At 38.4% G+C, this 15,423-nt stretch overlaps 1 pseudogene; it reads right to left on the reverse strand.

The window, feature by feature from the left end:
- Positions 1–466: 466 nt before the first annotated feature.
- LOC138087330 (large ribosomal subunit protein uL11-like) lies at positions 467–13,724 on the reverse strand (annotated as a pseudogene).
- Positions 13,725–15,423: the final 1,699 nt, after the last annotated feature.

The following is a 15,423-nucleotide window of genomic DNA, read 5'->3' on the forward strand; positions in this document are numbered from 1 at the left end:
GTTCAGTGAAGCTTGTGCTAAGGTTCACATTCTTTGGTGAAAATTGATGCCTAACAAGAATAGGACATTTCCTCCAATTCAAGATGAGCCATGGTTAAAGCCAAGATTCTTCAGAAAAGAATTTTAATTACTGGATTGCTTTTCTGTTAGCATGCGTTGCTTGCTCAGTCGTGTCTAACTCTCTTAACTCTATGGACTGTAGCCTTTTGGACTCTGTCCATGGAATTCTCCAGGCAAGAATACTGGAGTGGGTAGCTATTCCCTTCTCCAGGGGAACTTCCAGACCCCAGGGATTGAACCTGGGTTCTCCAGAGAAGCCCACTTTTCTATTGCTGTATAATAAATTGCCACAGCAGCTTAAAATAACAGATGCATTATCACCAGTTTCCATGACCAGGAGTCTGGGTAAAGTTTAAGCCGAGTCCCCTGCTCAGGGACTGAGGAGGCTGGAAATCAGAAGGGTTGACTAAGGCTGAGATATCACTGAGGCTCTGGATGTTCTTCCAAGTTCCAAGTCCACGAGTTCCTTGGCCAAATTCATTTCCTTCCACCTGTAGAACACAGGCCAACTCGCATTTTCATAGCTGGCGAGAAAGTCTTTGATGTCTGGGGCTTCTTTTAAAGGGCTTACCTTTTCAGGCCAACCTGGGAAGAATCTTCCTTTTGATTAAAGCCGCCATTAGGGACCTTAATTACATCCACAAAGTATTTTCACCTTTGCCATTTACAACAACATAATTGTGGCAGTGATATTCCATCACCTTTGCTATATTTCATTGGTTAAAAATAAGTTGCGAGTCCTACCCACACTCAGGGGAGAGATGGTTGTACAAGAACATGAGTCATTGAGGGTCATAGTAGAATTTTGCCTACCAGTGTTACACTGTCACCCACTATAAAAAATTTAAAAAGCTTACTTACTATTACGCAGACAATATTAATGGAGCTTGAAGCCCAACAGTATAGTCACCCATAATCCTGCCAGCCGATGAATCAAAATGTTTCCCTTTGGCTGTGTGCAGACATTAATTTTATAAGGAACTTACAGAGCAGAGAAGTAATTTTCTATTGCTTTCCATTTAGGAAAAACATTTATTATTTACATAATATTTATTATCTGCCACTTTTAAAGAATGGAATTGTCTTAGGTGCCTATAGTACTGATTGTCTCAGGTTAATCAAGGTACAATTCACAAACAGTAAAAAATCATTGTTCTCTGTGTATAGTTCTAAGAATTCTGGTAAGCACATGTATATGTGTAACCACCATCACAATAAAGATGTAAAATATTATCTTGTGCCATTGATAAGACCAGCCTTCCCCCCACGTCCTAGACCTTGACAGTTACTGGTCTGTTTCCTGTCCCTGTAGTTTTGCATTTTCAAGAATGTTGAATAAACGGGCTCCTACACTTCAGAGTCTTTTGGGTTTGGTTGTTTTCCGTTAGTATAATGCATCTGAGGTTGTATAGTAGAGGAATAACATTCCTGAGGCATCATAAAAATACATGTTTTATCTTTGTCCCTGGTTCCTGGTCTGGAATTCCTAAAAACTCTTGAAAGGAACATACTCATAAACTTTTTAAAACCATGCCTGACTTTATGCACTCTTGGGCCCCTTGATAGCTTCAGGTTGGGGGCTGGTTGTCAGAGGAACCAACAATGTGATTAGAGGTTAGAACTTTCGCTTCCGTCCCTGGACCTCCAAGGAGGGAGAGGGTTTGGAGATTGAGTTCAGTTATCAGTGGCCCATGATTTCATGAATCACTTCTACTAATTAATAGTAGAGCCTACATAAAGACCTTTAAACTGTGGGGCTCAGAGGGCGTCAGATTTGAGAAACATGTTCACTTGCTAATAAGGTGGCACACTCAGACTCTGTGGAAACAGAAGCTCCTATGCTCAGGACCCACTGGACCTTGCCCTCTGTGCCTTTTTATCTGATTAATCGCTTGTATCCTTTACAACAAACTGGTAAGTAAGTATTGTTTTCTCTGCAATTTTGTGACCCATTCTAACAGTTTAATGCACCTGAATGGGGGTGGAGTTTATGGGAGCCCCTTTGACCTTGTGGCCAAGCTGAACAGAAATATGGGTAACCTGGGGACCCAATACTTGGAACTGGCATTTGAAGTGAGGGCTGTCTAGCCTGGGGGGAGTCTAATGCTGACTTGAGTAGTTAATGTCAGAATTGAAATGAATTCTAGGACACCTAATTGGTGTCTGGAGAGTTGGAGAATTAGTTGGTATGAGGAAAAAAACTTACAGATTTGATGTCAGAAGGATTTTGACTAAAAATAGCTCACGTGTACCCAAAGCTGCTTAGGGGTTGACCTTGTTCAGCTCCTGGGAGGTAACCTTTAAGCCCTGGAATGTCCTGCTTAATAAGGGTGTCTTTGTTTACCTGGGGGCCTTTGACCACCATAGGTTGCTTATCCTGACAGTGTGGCTCTGTGTGGTATCAGCTTGACCTGTAGAGGAGCTGGAGACTAAAGTTAGCCATGCAGATAGTTAGCCCTACCTATGTGTCAGACCTCAGATAAAAATGCTAGACATTGAACCTCAGGTGAACTTACCTGGTTGCTCGTATTCATACATATTATCATAAGCTCTTGGGAGAAATAAGTGCTGTGAACCCAACTCCACTGGGGGGGGACAGCTGAAAGCTTGGTGTCTTCTGGACTCTGCCTTATGCCCCTCTTCGCTTTAATGATTTTAATTTGTATCCATTTGCTGTATTAAACTATGACCCTGAGTAAAATGTCTTGTTTGAGTTTTATAACTCTCAGTTCAGTTCAGATCAGTAGCTCGGTCACATCCAACTCTTTGAGACCCCATGAACTACAGCACTCCAGGCCTCCATGTCCATCACCAACTCCCAGAGTTTACTCAGACTCATCTCCATTGAGTCAGTGATGCCATCCAACCATCTCATCCTCTGTTGTTCCCTTCTCCTCCCGCTTCAATCTTGCCCAGCATCAGGGTCTTTTCCAGTGAGTCAGTTCTTCGCATCAGGTGACCAAACTATTGGCATTTCAGCTTTAGCATCAGAACTTCCAATGAATATTCAGGACTGGTTTCCTTTAGGATGGACTGGTTGGATCTCCTTGCAGTCCAAGGGACTCTCAAGAGTCTTCTCCAACACCACAGTTCAAAAGCATCAATTCTTCAGCACTCAGCTTTCTTTATATTCCAACTCTCATTTTCATACATGACTACTGGAAAAACCATAGCTTTCACCAGACGGACCTTTGTAGGCAAAGTAATGTCTCTGCTTTTTAATATTCTGTCTAGGTAGGTTGGTCATAACTTTTCTTCCAAGGAGCAAGCCTCTTTTAATTTCATGGCTGCAGTCACCATCTGCAGTGATTTTGGAGCCCCCCAAAATAAAGTCTGTTACTATTTCCACTGTTTCTCCATCTATTTGCCATGAAGTGATGAGACCAGATGCCATGATCTTAGTTTTCTGAATGTTGAGTTTAAGCCAACTTATTCACTCTCCTTTTTCACTTTCATCAAGAGGCTTCTTAGTTCTTTGCTTTCTGCCATAAGGGTGGTGTCATCTGCGTATCTGAGATTATTCATATCTCTCCCAGCAATCTTGATTCCAGCTTGTGCTTCATCCAGTCTGCTATTTCTCATGATATACTCTGCATATAAGTTAAATAAGCAGGGTGACAATATACAGCCTTGATGTACTCCTTTCCTGATTTAGAACCAGTCTGTTCCATGTCTAGTCCTAACTGTTGTTTCTTGACCTGCGTACAGATTTCTCAGGAGGCAGGTCAGGTGGTCTGGTATTCCCATCTTGTGAAGAATTTTCCATGGTTTGTTGTGATCCACAGAGTCAAAGGTTTTGGTGTAGTCAATAAAGCAGAAGCAGATGTTTTTCTGGAACTCTCTTACTTTTTCGATGATCCAAAGGATGTTGGCAGTTTGATCTTTGGTTCTTCGGCCCTTTCTAAATCCAGCGTGAACATCTGGAAGTTCACAGTTCACGTACTGTTGAAGCCTGGCTTAGAGAATTTTGAGCATTACTTTGCTAGAGTATGAGATGAGTGAAACTGTGCCGTCATTTGAGCATTCTTTGGCATTGCCTTTCTTTGGGATTGGAATGAAAACTGGCCTTTTCCAATTCTGTGGTCACTGCTGAGTTTTCCAAATTTACTGGCATATTGAGTGTGCACTTTTACAGCATCATCTTTTAGGATTTGAAGTGGCTCAGCTGGAATTCCATCACCTCCACTAGCTTTGTTCATAGTGATGCTTCCTAAGGCCCACTTGACTTCACATTCCACGATGTCTGGCTCTACATGAGTGGTCACACCATCATTATCTGGGTCATGAAGGTCTTTTTTATATAGTTCTTCTGTGTATTCTTGCCACCTCTTCTTAATATTTTCTGCTTCTGTTAGATCCATACCATTTCTGTTCTTTATTGTGCCCAGCTTTGCATGAAAAGTTCCCTTGGTATTTATTTTTCTTGAAGAGATCTCTAGTCTTTCCCATTCTATTGTTTTCCTCTATCTTTGCACTAATCACTGAGGAAAGCTTTCTTATCTATCTTTGCTATTCTTGGGAACTCTGCATTCAAATGGGTGTATCTTTCCTTTTCTCCTTTACCTTTCCCTGCTTTCCTGATAGCTCAGTTCAGTTCAGTCGCTCTGTCGTGTCTGACTCTTTGCGACCCCATGAATAGCAGCATGCCAGGCCTCCCTGTCCATCACCATGTCCCAGAGTTTACTCAGACTCATGTCCATCAAGTCCGTGATGCCATCCAGCCATCTCATCCTCTGTCGTCCCCTTCTCCTCCTGCCCCCAATCCCTCCCAGCATCAGAGTCTTTTCCAATGAGTCAACTCTTCGCATGAGGTGGCCAAAGTACTGGAGTTTCAGCTTCAGCATCATTCCCTCCAAAGAAACCCCAGGGTTGATCTCCTTCAAAATGGACTGGTTGGATCTCCTTGCATAATCCACCTGCAATATGGGAGACCTGGGTTCGATCCCTGGGTTGGGAAGATCCCCCTGGAGAAGGGAAAGGCTACCCACTCCAATATTCTGGCCTGGAGAGTTCCGTGGACTGTATGGTCTACAGGGTTGCAAAGAGTCAGACATGACTGAGTGACTTTCACTTCACTTACTCTCTTCTTTTCATAGCTGTTTGTAAGGCCTTCTCAGAAAACTGTTTTGCTTTTTTGCGTTTCTTTTTCTTGATCACTGCCTCTTGTACAATGTCACGAACCTCTGTCCATAGTTTTTCAGGCACTCTATCAGATCTAATTCCTTGAATCTCTTCGTCACTTCCAGTGTGTAGTCGTAAGGGATTTGATTTAGGTCATACCTGAATGGTCTAGCAGTTTTCCCTACTTTCTTCAATTTAAGTCTGAATTTGGCAGAAGGAGTTCATGATCTGAGCCACAGTCAGCTCCTGGTCTTGTTTTTGCTGACTGCATAGAGCTTCTCCATCTTTGGCTGCAAAGAATATAATCAATCTGATTTCAGTATTGACCATCTGGTGATGTCCATGTGCAGTCTTCTTTGTTTATTCTTTTGGGTATCAAATAATCCTTTATTTTTCTTTTTCCTTTGCCATTCTTACCTAACTAGGCACTCCACCGCACCACTGTTGATGTCGTCTATGATGTCATGAGGGTGGCGGCCATCAGCATTGCAGCCTACAGACTGGGAGGTCCCCAGGATATCTTTAATGGTTCCAGAAAGTTCTCTAGCTAGAGACCAATGCCACATCTGCCAGGCAGTGTTGACAATCTCATCAAAAGTGACGTTTCCACTGTGCTTAATGTTTTTCTGCTTCTTTCTGTCTCTCGGTGGTTCCTTGAGGGCTTTGATGATCAGGGCAGAGGCAGAAGGTACCACCTCAGTCTGGGCCTGTCTCTTCTGAACCGTCAGTTTCACTGTAATCCTCAGACCCTTCCAATCACCAGTTGCCTTGGTGATGTCATCACCAACCTTTTTTAGAGACAGACCTAGGGGGCCCATCTTGGGGGCCAGGGCAGACGTGGCACTGAGTTCCCCACCGGTGCACCTCAGGTACACAACTTTGAGCTCGTTGGGGTCGAACTTAGGGCGGCATGGTGGAGGCGGCTGGTGTCGGATGAACCTGGATTCAGGACAACTGAAGAAAGATGCACCTTGACCTCCTCCGAGCCAAAAGCAGAGTCTTCTCTTGTGTTGTTGGAAGAGGGTGTTTGCAAGACCATTCTATTGTTTTCCTCTGTTTTTTTGCACTGATCACTGAGGAAATCTTTATTATCTTGGCAAAACTCTGTTAACCTTTGCTGTGCTTCATTCTGTACTCCAAGGCCAGAGTTTCATGTTACTCCAGGTATTTCTTGACTTCCTACTTTTGTATTCCAGCCCCCTGTAATGAAAAGAACATCTTTTTGGGTGTTAGTTCTGAAAGTCTTGTAGGTCTTCATTGAACCGTTCAACTTCAGCTTTTTCAGCGTTACTGGTTGGGGCATAGGCTTGTATTACTGTGATATTGAATGGTTTGCTTGGAAACAAACAGAGATCATTCTGTTGTTTTTAAGATCGCATCCAACAACTGCGTTTTGGACTCTTGTTGACTGTGATGGCTACTCCATTTCTTATAAGGGATTCCTGCCCACAGTAGTAGATATAATGGTTATCTGAGTTAAATTCACCCATTCCAGTCCATTTTAGTTTGCTGATGTCAGCATTCACTCTTGCCATCTCCTGTTTGACCACTTCCAATTTGCCTTGATTCATGGACCTAACATTCCAGGTTCCCATAAGTCTCGTGAATCATTGAACCTGTAGATGCCTTGGGGACCCTGAACTGCAGAGATTCGTTCATATTATCTCATATATACTGCTAAGTGGCTTTGCAGAGTTTCTTCATTCTCCAGCTGAGCTGGTAGTTTCTAGCTTTTGGCAATTACAAATAAAACTGCTATAAACATCTGAGAACAGATTTTTATGTGAACATAGATTTTTATTTCACAAATACCCAAGTGATAGTTGAAGTATATGAAAAGTTTAACTTTATAAGAAACTACCAAACAAATTTGGAAAGTGGTTGTACCATTTTGTACCATTTTGTATTATTCCTTCCAGCTACTATTGGATGAAAGTTCTAATTGCTCCTCATCTTCCTCAATGTTTGGTATTGTCAGTTTTCATTTTCTTTCAATTTTAACCATCTTAATAGATGTGTAATAGTATATCATTATAGTTTTTCTTTACATTTCCCTAATAACTAATGCTATTGGGTGTCTTCACGTACTTATTTGCCATTTGTATTATTATTATTTGTATATCTTACTTGATAAAGTATCTCTTCAAATTTTTTGCTCAGTAAGTTTTGTTTTTTAATTAAATTTTGAGAGTTCTCTAAATTTTATGGATACCAATCATTTATCATATGTGTGGCTTGTAGATAATTTCCACTAGTCTATGACCTTAGGAATTTTTAATTTCACTAGTGTTTAATTTTGAATCTTATGGATTTTAAGAAATCTTCGGCTAAATCAGTGTGAAAATTGTCTGTTTTATTCTTAAAGATTTTTAGCTTTTCAGATATTTTAGGTTTATAGTTCATTTTGAATTAATTTTATTAATTTTAATATATGGTGTGATAGATGAAGGGTTTTTTCTTTTTTTTTTAATGTATGAACGTCTAATTGTTCTAACCCTGTTTGTTAAAGGGATTGTCCCTTCTCCATTGAACTACTTTTTTACCTTTGACAACCGATTAACTATGTACGTATGAGTCTGTTTTTGGACTCTCCATTTTGTTCAGTTCATTTGTTTACTCTTTTGCTCATGTCGTGCTGAGTTTATTAATGGAGTTTTATAGCATACTCCTGAGGTAAGATACTATGAATCTTATTTTCTCCTTTCAAAACTGTTTGAAAAAAAATTGCTTTGGTTGTTCTAGTTCCTTTACCTTATTGATTTTAGTATCAACTCATTGATTCTCAAAATCGAAATACTTGCTGATATTATCATTGTGATTACTTTGAATTTATGGGCCAACTTGGGGAGAATTGAGTCTTCTAATAAAGGTGCATGGTGTATCATTTCACTTATTGAGGTCTTCCATTCATCAGTACTTTCAGCATGAAGAAGTTGTACCTATTTTATTACATTTATATGTGTTATAATCTTTTTAGGTGTTCTTCTAAATAGTACTGGTAGATAGTCATGCCATTTGCAAACAGAGGCAGGCTTATTTCTTCCCTTTCAATCTGTATGCCTTTTCTTTCTTTCTTCTTCTTTTATTGTACTTTCTAGGTCTTTAAGTGTGTTACGTTGAATAGGAGTGGTGACAGCAGATTTCCTTTCTTTTTTCTGACTCTTTGGAAGAAACCAGATAGTCTTTTACTCTTAAATAGGATGTTAGGAATAATTTTATAGTAGATGCATTTTATCAGGTTGTGTAAGTACCCTTCTACCCCTGATTGGCTGAGAAGTTTTTCAGGCATGAGAGTTGGGTTTTCTCAAATGCGTATGTTTTGCGTTTGTTGATGCTATCATATTTTTTTCTTTAGTCTGTTGACTGGTGAATTATGCTGGTTGATCTTCTAATGCTGAGTCAAGTTGCATTCTTGGGATAAACCTGTATTTGTCTCTGGTTGTGGTGTGTTATCCTTTTTATTAGTTACTGAATTTGATTAGCTAATATTTTGTTGAGGATTTTTGCATATATAAGGGATAATGAGTTTTCTTTTCTTGTAACTTCTTTGTCAGATTTTGGTTTGTAGAACCTCATGTTCATAAAATGAATTTGAAACTTTCCCACCTATTGGTGTAGATTTTTTTTTTCCCCACTCTTTTTTTTTAAATTCCTGGTTAGTTTTAGCACTGGTAATTTCTTGTGACCTATCTTCAAGGTTATTGATTCTTTTCTCAGCTCTGTTAAGTCTGAACCTACCAAAGACTTTAAAATTATTTTTAGTGCAGTTCTTGTTTTGACCATTTCAGGTTGACTCATTTAGCATTTCTGTTCAACTCTTGTACTTTCTTTCTCGGACTTGCCATCTATTATGCATATTGTTTTTCTGCTCTATTTGAGCTTTTGTCATTATTCATAATTATTTTTAATTCCTTGGCTGATAGTCCCAACATATGAGTTACGTGATTTGCTTGCTCTTCAGATTTTGTGTAATGTAGAATTTTTTTCAAAGGAGGGTAGGAAATTACTTTATTTGAAGGAATAGTAGAAATGAAAGAACTTGGATGGATGTATTTGTATAAATTATAAAAAAGGTAATGATAACCCAGCATACATGCATTACCCCCATGGCTAGGCCTACACTTTTTGAACAAATGCCAGCTATCATTTGCATGATGATAAAGACTGAAGTATATAGTATTTATGCCAAGAAGTAGGCATGGCTCTTGTTCTGTTAAATTGTTAGTATGGGGAGTTGAATCAGTCTTCTCTGAAGTTGATGATTTATGGGTTTTTTTTGTTGTTGTTGCTTTGGTTACCTTCAGTGTACTGTCAACTGTAAATACTTCTGTCATCACTTCATCCTTAAGGTGAGAGTTGATTTGCTGAACAGTTTAACTTAATGTTTTTACTCCACCTTTATCCTTAAGCCTTACTTGTACTTATGAGAGTCAGAGAGGTCCTCTCCTCTTTTGTTCCTCTTTTAGTAGAGTGGTGTTACGTGTTTCTGGGAGCTTGTTTGCCTTGTGGTAGGCTCAAGGCCCTGGGAACTATTTAGCCTTGTGGTGGTGGGTAACAGACCTTATTTTTCATCCTAGACCAATGTTAGTTTTAGACAGGCTCTGTGTTTTTCTCTTCTCACTAATCCTGCTTTTCCCCTGAGTTGTTTGGGGCCAGGATGATTTCCTTTCCTTCCCTCAGGGGTAGATACGACCTTCTAATTTGAGGGAATTATAAAAATTTGAATCATAAAAACACCAGAAGAAAAGTACCGAAGAATACTTAATGTATTTTCTAAGGATGGCTTAAGGTTGAAACAAAGATTTTGGCTTATTTGTATAAAAATTTTAAACTAGTGAATATCAAAAAGTGCAAGTGGGGAAAGAAAGATCCACGCACATTTAGCTGTAAAAGTAAATGAAACTTCTACATCTGTAACAGTAAATGATTTTCAGATAATTTATGTAATTAGAATAATTGAAAAATGGATTTTTAGCCATTATAAACAAAGAAGAATATAAAGGCATGCAAAGTAAAGGTTTCTAATATAAAGGTTATTTGTAGTGCAGAATGTCTCTTAAAAATTTCTCCGTTTGAAGTTAATTCTGCTAGATTATTTTAATATGGTAGCTTTAAGGGCAAATTTGGAGAGAAGAGGAAGGAAGCATTTCTACAAGGCTTTAAAACTTTCATTGGGCAATTCTTTGGTCTGTATTATTAGTTTGCATGTATTAATGATTAATATGTGTGTCTTCTGTGAGATCTTTTGAGAGAGAAACTTTCAGGCTAAAAACATTCGTTTTCCTAAGCAAGACTATTACATTCTATCAATCCTTTAAGGGCTTCCCAGATTGCACTAGTGGTAGAGAACGCATCTGCCAAAGCAGAAAACAAGAGAGACGCAGGTTCAATCCCTGGGTTGGGAAGATCTCTTGGAGAAGAAAATGGCAACCCACTCCAGTATTCTTGCCTAGAGAATCACATGGACAGAGGGGCCTGGCAGGCTACAGTCCATAGGGTTGAAGAGAGTCAGATGTGACTGAAGCAACTTAGCACATTGGTCTTTTAATATTTTTTCAGGTTTGAACCTACCATGTATCAGGAGAGTGTACTCCGCTGCTTGGTGGATTATTCAGAAGCCTTAGAAGCAAATTCTTAGAAACTTAGTTGATGATGTTAGCCTCTACTTTTTCTGTACAGTTCCTAGAAAAGCAGAGGGGTTTGCCCAAAGTGTACAGTCGTTAGCAATAGTAGTAACACAGACTTCCTGGGCATTTGAGCTTTCATTACACTACACATGTGACCGCTTCCCTGATGGCTCAGTGGCAACGAATCCACCTGCTAGTGCAGGAGATGCAGGAGACATGGGTTCAATCCCTGGCTCGAGAAAATCCCCTGGAATAGGAAATGGCAGCCCACTCCAGTATTCTTGCCTGGAAAATCCCATGGACTGAGGGATTACAGTCCATGGTGTCACAAAGAGTCTGACACAACTGAGCACACACACGTGTGTGACTACTAATTTTGTCTTTGTACATTTGATGTACAGAATATCCGTTTGTAAATGGCTCTGTGGTATGGGGATTGACCAGTTTTAACCTTAGTGTTTGCATACTTTGTGGAAAGAGAAGTTGGTTAGCTTTCTGAATATTTCTTTTGGCCATTAATCGTAGGTAATAGCAAAATATGCCCTGGAGGAGGAGAATGTTTTGGGGATGTTGATTTGAATTTTAAGTCTGTAGTTAAAGTTTCTTTGAGGTCTCCTTTTTATGTGTGTCAATTGTGATTTATAGAGAAAATGATCTAGGGGCCCCCAAATACTGAGCCTTAGAATTGGAGCACTATTTTATACACTCTTTAATTGAGTAAGTAAATTATCTGTAATAGTGAAGCACACATGGAGGGAGAAGACAATGCTTTCCTTTATATGGAGTAATTTATTTTTATTGCATGTTTATGTTATGTAGCATTACATGTAAATCCCATTATATGTAATCAAGTGGCTTTTTCTAGAATATGCCAAAGAAAAAAATGACTACAAATTTCCTATATTTCACTGCTAGGCCTTGTTTGTTTTGGTTTTGTTTCTTTGAAGCCAAGTGCCATTAATTTAAGAAATATGCCTCAAAACTGTGTGTTCTTGATCATAAACTTTCATCTGGAAAGGAACATCAGTGGAATATAGTTAGCATGCTGAGATTTTGAGTCATTATTACTTTTTAGCTTTAGGTTTTACTTTGAGTTTTCCTCATTTATAGCTGCAAATACAAGTGTAGATACTGTTTTACTAAACCAAGTTTCATGGATGTAAACAGCCATTCTTTGGGACTTTCAGTTTTGCTACTGCTTACTTGTGGCATAGTGAAGGCTTGTGAGGACAGATGTATAACCCTTTAGGAATGTAACCTGTTAAGAAGCTAGTGTCAAGTTGAAGACTCAGACTACAAACTGCCGCCTAGCATATTTTAATGGTAGTTAATAGTGGACGCGTTTATGAGAGGGGTGATGAACACACAGAAGTGCTGTGGGGTACCCTGGGAAGACTTGCTGTATGCTCAGTGGCAGCTTTTCATTTATTTATTTTTCTTATAGTTCCTCATTCAGCAGATGAGGATATTTTCAGTGCTATTATGTTCATTCTTTCTAAATTAAAAAAAAAATTATCATTAAAAATCAGATTTAGTCTTATTTTTAATAGAAAAATATTGAAAAGAAGTGGTAGGTCCTGTGCATCCAGAATATAAATTAGAAACTAGGTAACAAATGTGGAGGCCCAGTAGAGATTTCTTGTTTTCTCCTTCTTTCCTATCTTCTTACCTTCATTTCTTCTTTCTCCCTCTTGCTCCTTCCACATAGCATCAAGAAGACAAAGTTATATTGGTATGTACGTAGCATCAAGAGGACAAAGCTATATCAATATGTTGGCTCTGTCAAAGACTGTTCTCTTTGGAATACTAAGAATAGGCTGGTGTTTTGCATATATATTGCTTATAGGATCATTTGGGGATTTGCATTAAATTGGTACTTTAGTAACAATGTAAGCTCTTCTGGTGGATTGTAACTTTCTCTGTGTCTCTTTAGAAATTATCCCCAGGAACCACCTTGCTTTTCTGGTGAAGCTCAAGTTTTAGGAAGGCTTTGCATTGTACCTCCATGATGAAATAAGATAATATATGTAAGACATTGTTATAAAGGTGATGAATAACCCTATAGAAAGAACATGAACTCTTATTTATGAATATGGCTCTCAATTTAGAGATTGTAAGTTCTCTTAGATGGGTTGGATTTATTAATAGAAAAAGGTATATTATATATATATATTTTGCTATTCATTAATTCAGTAACATATACTGAGTATTTAATATGCACAAGTCTTGGATGCTGGGAGTATTGTTATGAACAAGATAAACAATCCTTGCTTTTATGGAACTTACGGTTTGCCAGGGGAGACAAACATAAAACAACCATTTACACAATAAATGTTATATATACAGTTGTGATGAGTGCTAAGACAAATGGGAAAAGTCTTGAAAATCCATATTTGGTGGTTTGATAATCTTGGGATTAGATGGCTTCCTTGAGGAAGTGACATTTGAGTTACTTTATTATTATTGTAATGTGATTGAAGAATTCAGTTTAAATAAGTGCTTAAGGAAATACTGAAATAAGGGCTTTGGGGCATTTTTGGTGGTTCAGTAGTTAAGACTCTGCTTCCAGTGCAGAAGGCATGGGTTTCCATCCTTGGTCAGGGAACTAAGCTCCAGCATGTTGCATGATGTGGCAAAAAAAAAAAAAAAAATTAAGATTTAATAATAAACATGGTAACAATTTTTTTTTTTTTACATAAATTTATGTTCTATTCTGGTCTTGGTATACCATTTGCAGAATTCACTTGAAATTGTTAACTTTCTTCATTGGCTTCCACAGTTCTTGGATGTACTTGTATGAGTCTAAGACTTCATAACCCACTCCAGTCTTTACATTTGACAATAAATAAAAACTTCCAAGTTATAATGGATTTGAAATTTTTTGTTAAAATGCACTAAACTTACCTTGTATGCCATTCCAGTAATACTTCCTTAATTAAACCAACCAAGGTATTTCTATTGTACATCTTTCTTAGACTGAACTTCTTACAGGATACAGGCCCTATCTCCAGAACCTTGCAGGATGTGAGACACATAATAAGTGTAAAATAAGCAAATCTATTATGGATAATCTGGGTTAAATAAGGATGAAACAGTTTGGTAGCTGACTTTCCTGTTTCTTTTAACTTACTTTTTAGCGTAATACGGGAGCTTGGACTTAACAAAGTCTGGTTTTGAATACCAGTTCCTTAATGTGTAATCTTAGGCAAATAAACTTCTGTAAACCACATCTTCTTCATCTTAAAATCATGGGACTTCCCTAGTGGTCCAGTGGTTAAGATTCTGCACTTTCACTGCTGGTGGCTGGGGAACTAATATCCCATATGCCTTGAGGCGAGGCTAAAAAAAGAATGAGCTGAATAAAATAAAATGAAATTGCTTGTATAAAGTGCTTAGCACAGTGTCTAACATATCATAACTGTTCCAAAAATGGTGGCTAATACTATTACAAGATACAGATCTTCCTCTTAAAATGGGGTAACTTCTAGATGAACCCATCAGAAGTTGAAAATATCCTAAGTTGAAGATGCATTTTAAACACCTGATCTACTGAATATCCTAGCTTAAGTTTACCTACATTCAGTATGCTTAGAATACTTTCATAAGCCTGGGCAAAGTCATCTAAAACATAGCATATTTTATAATAAGATGTTGCATATCTCATGTAATTTATTGAATCCTGTACTGAAAGTGGAAAGCAGAATGGTTGTATGAGTATAGAAAGATTTTAAGTGTACATCACCTGTTAACCTTTGTGTTTGTTGCCTGGCTTGGGCAGCTTCCTGCCAAGGCCCAGCATCAGGAGGGAGTATTGTACTGCTCTTAGCCTGGGAAAATACTAAAATTCAGAATTCAAAATAAGGTTTCTACTGAATACATATTGTTTTCACACTGTCCTAAAGTCAAAAAATCTTAGGTTGAACCATTCTTGAGTTGGGGACCATCTGTGTATGCACTGAATTTTTTTATCTGTTTTATCTATGATGTTTAAAACAGACACATGTAGTGACCCAGGATACTGGTATATGTTAGAGCAGCTAATTGGCCCTTTCTATAATTAAACTGAGTCAAAAAGTAAGAAGTTAATAACTAGTTGGCTGTTTTGAAGTGAAACTTGATGAACTTTTATTGATAAGTAGATAACTGTGGCCCATATTGTAATGAAGCCATTATCTTCCTTTATAAGTCAGTTTTTTAAAAATAATAAACCAATAAATTTTTGTGGCTTTTTAAAACACCAAATAATCCTACAGTGCACTTGGATGTAGGAAATTTGCCTGAATTGATACATATGTTTGTATGGATATATTTATAAACATATTTGGATTGGGGAATGGAAAGAGTAGAAGCTGTAGTCTATAAATTTTCAGCTTCTGTAAACTTATTTTAAATACTTCTCTGTTACTGTCTTTGCCTATATAATGAAGTTCAGTTCAGTTCAGTCAGTCAGTCATGTCCGACTCTTTGCGACCCCATGAACTGCAGCACGCCAGGCCTCCCTGTCCATCACCAACTCCCAGAGTCCACCCACATCCATGTCCATTGAGTTGGTGATGCCATCCAATCATCTCATCCTCTGTCGTCCCCTTCTCCTACCCTCAATCTTTCCCAGCAT

Source organism: Capricornis sumatraensis, chromosome 10, assembly GCF_032405125.1.
Source record: "Capricornis sumatraensis isolate serow.1 chromosome 10, serow.2, whole genome shotgun sequence".
Lineage (NCBI taxonomy): Eukaryota > Metazoa > Chordata > Mammalia > Artiodactyla > Bovidae > Capricornis > Capricornis sumatraensis.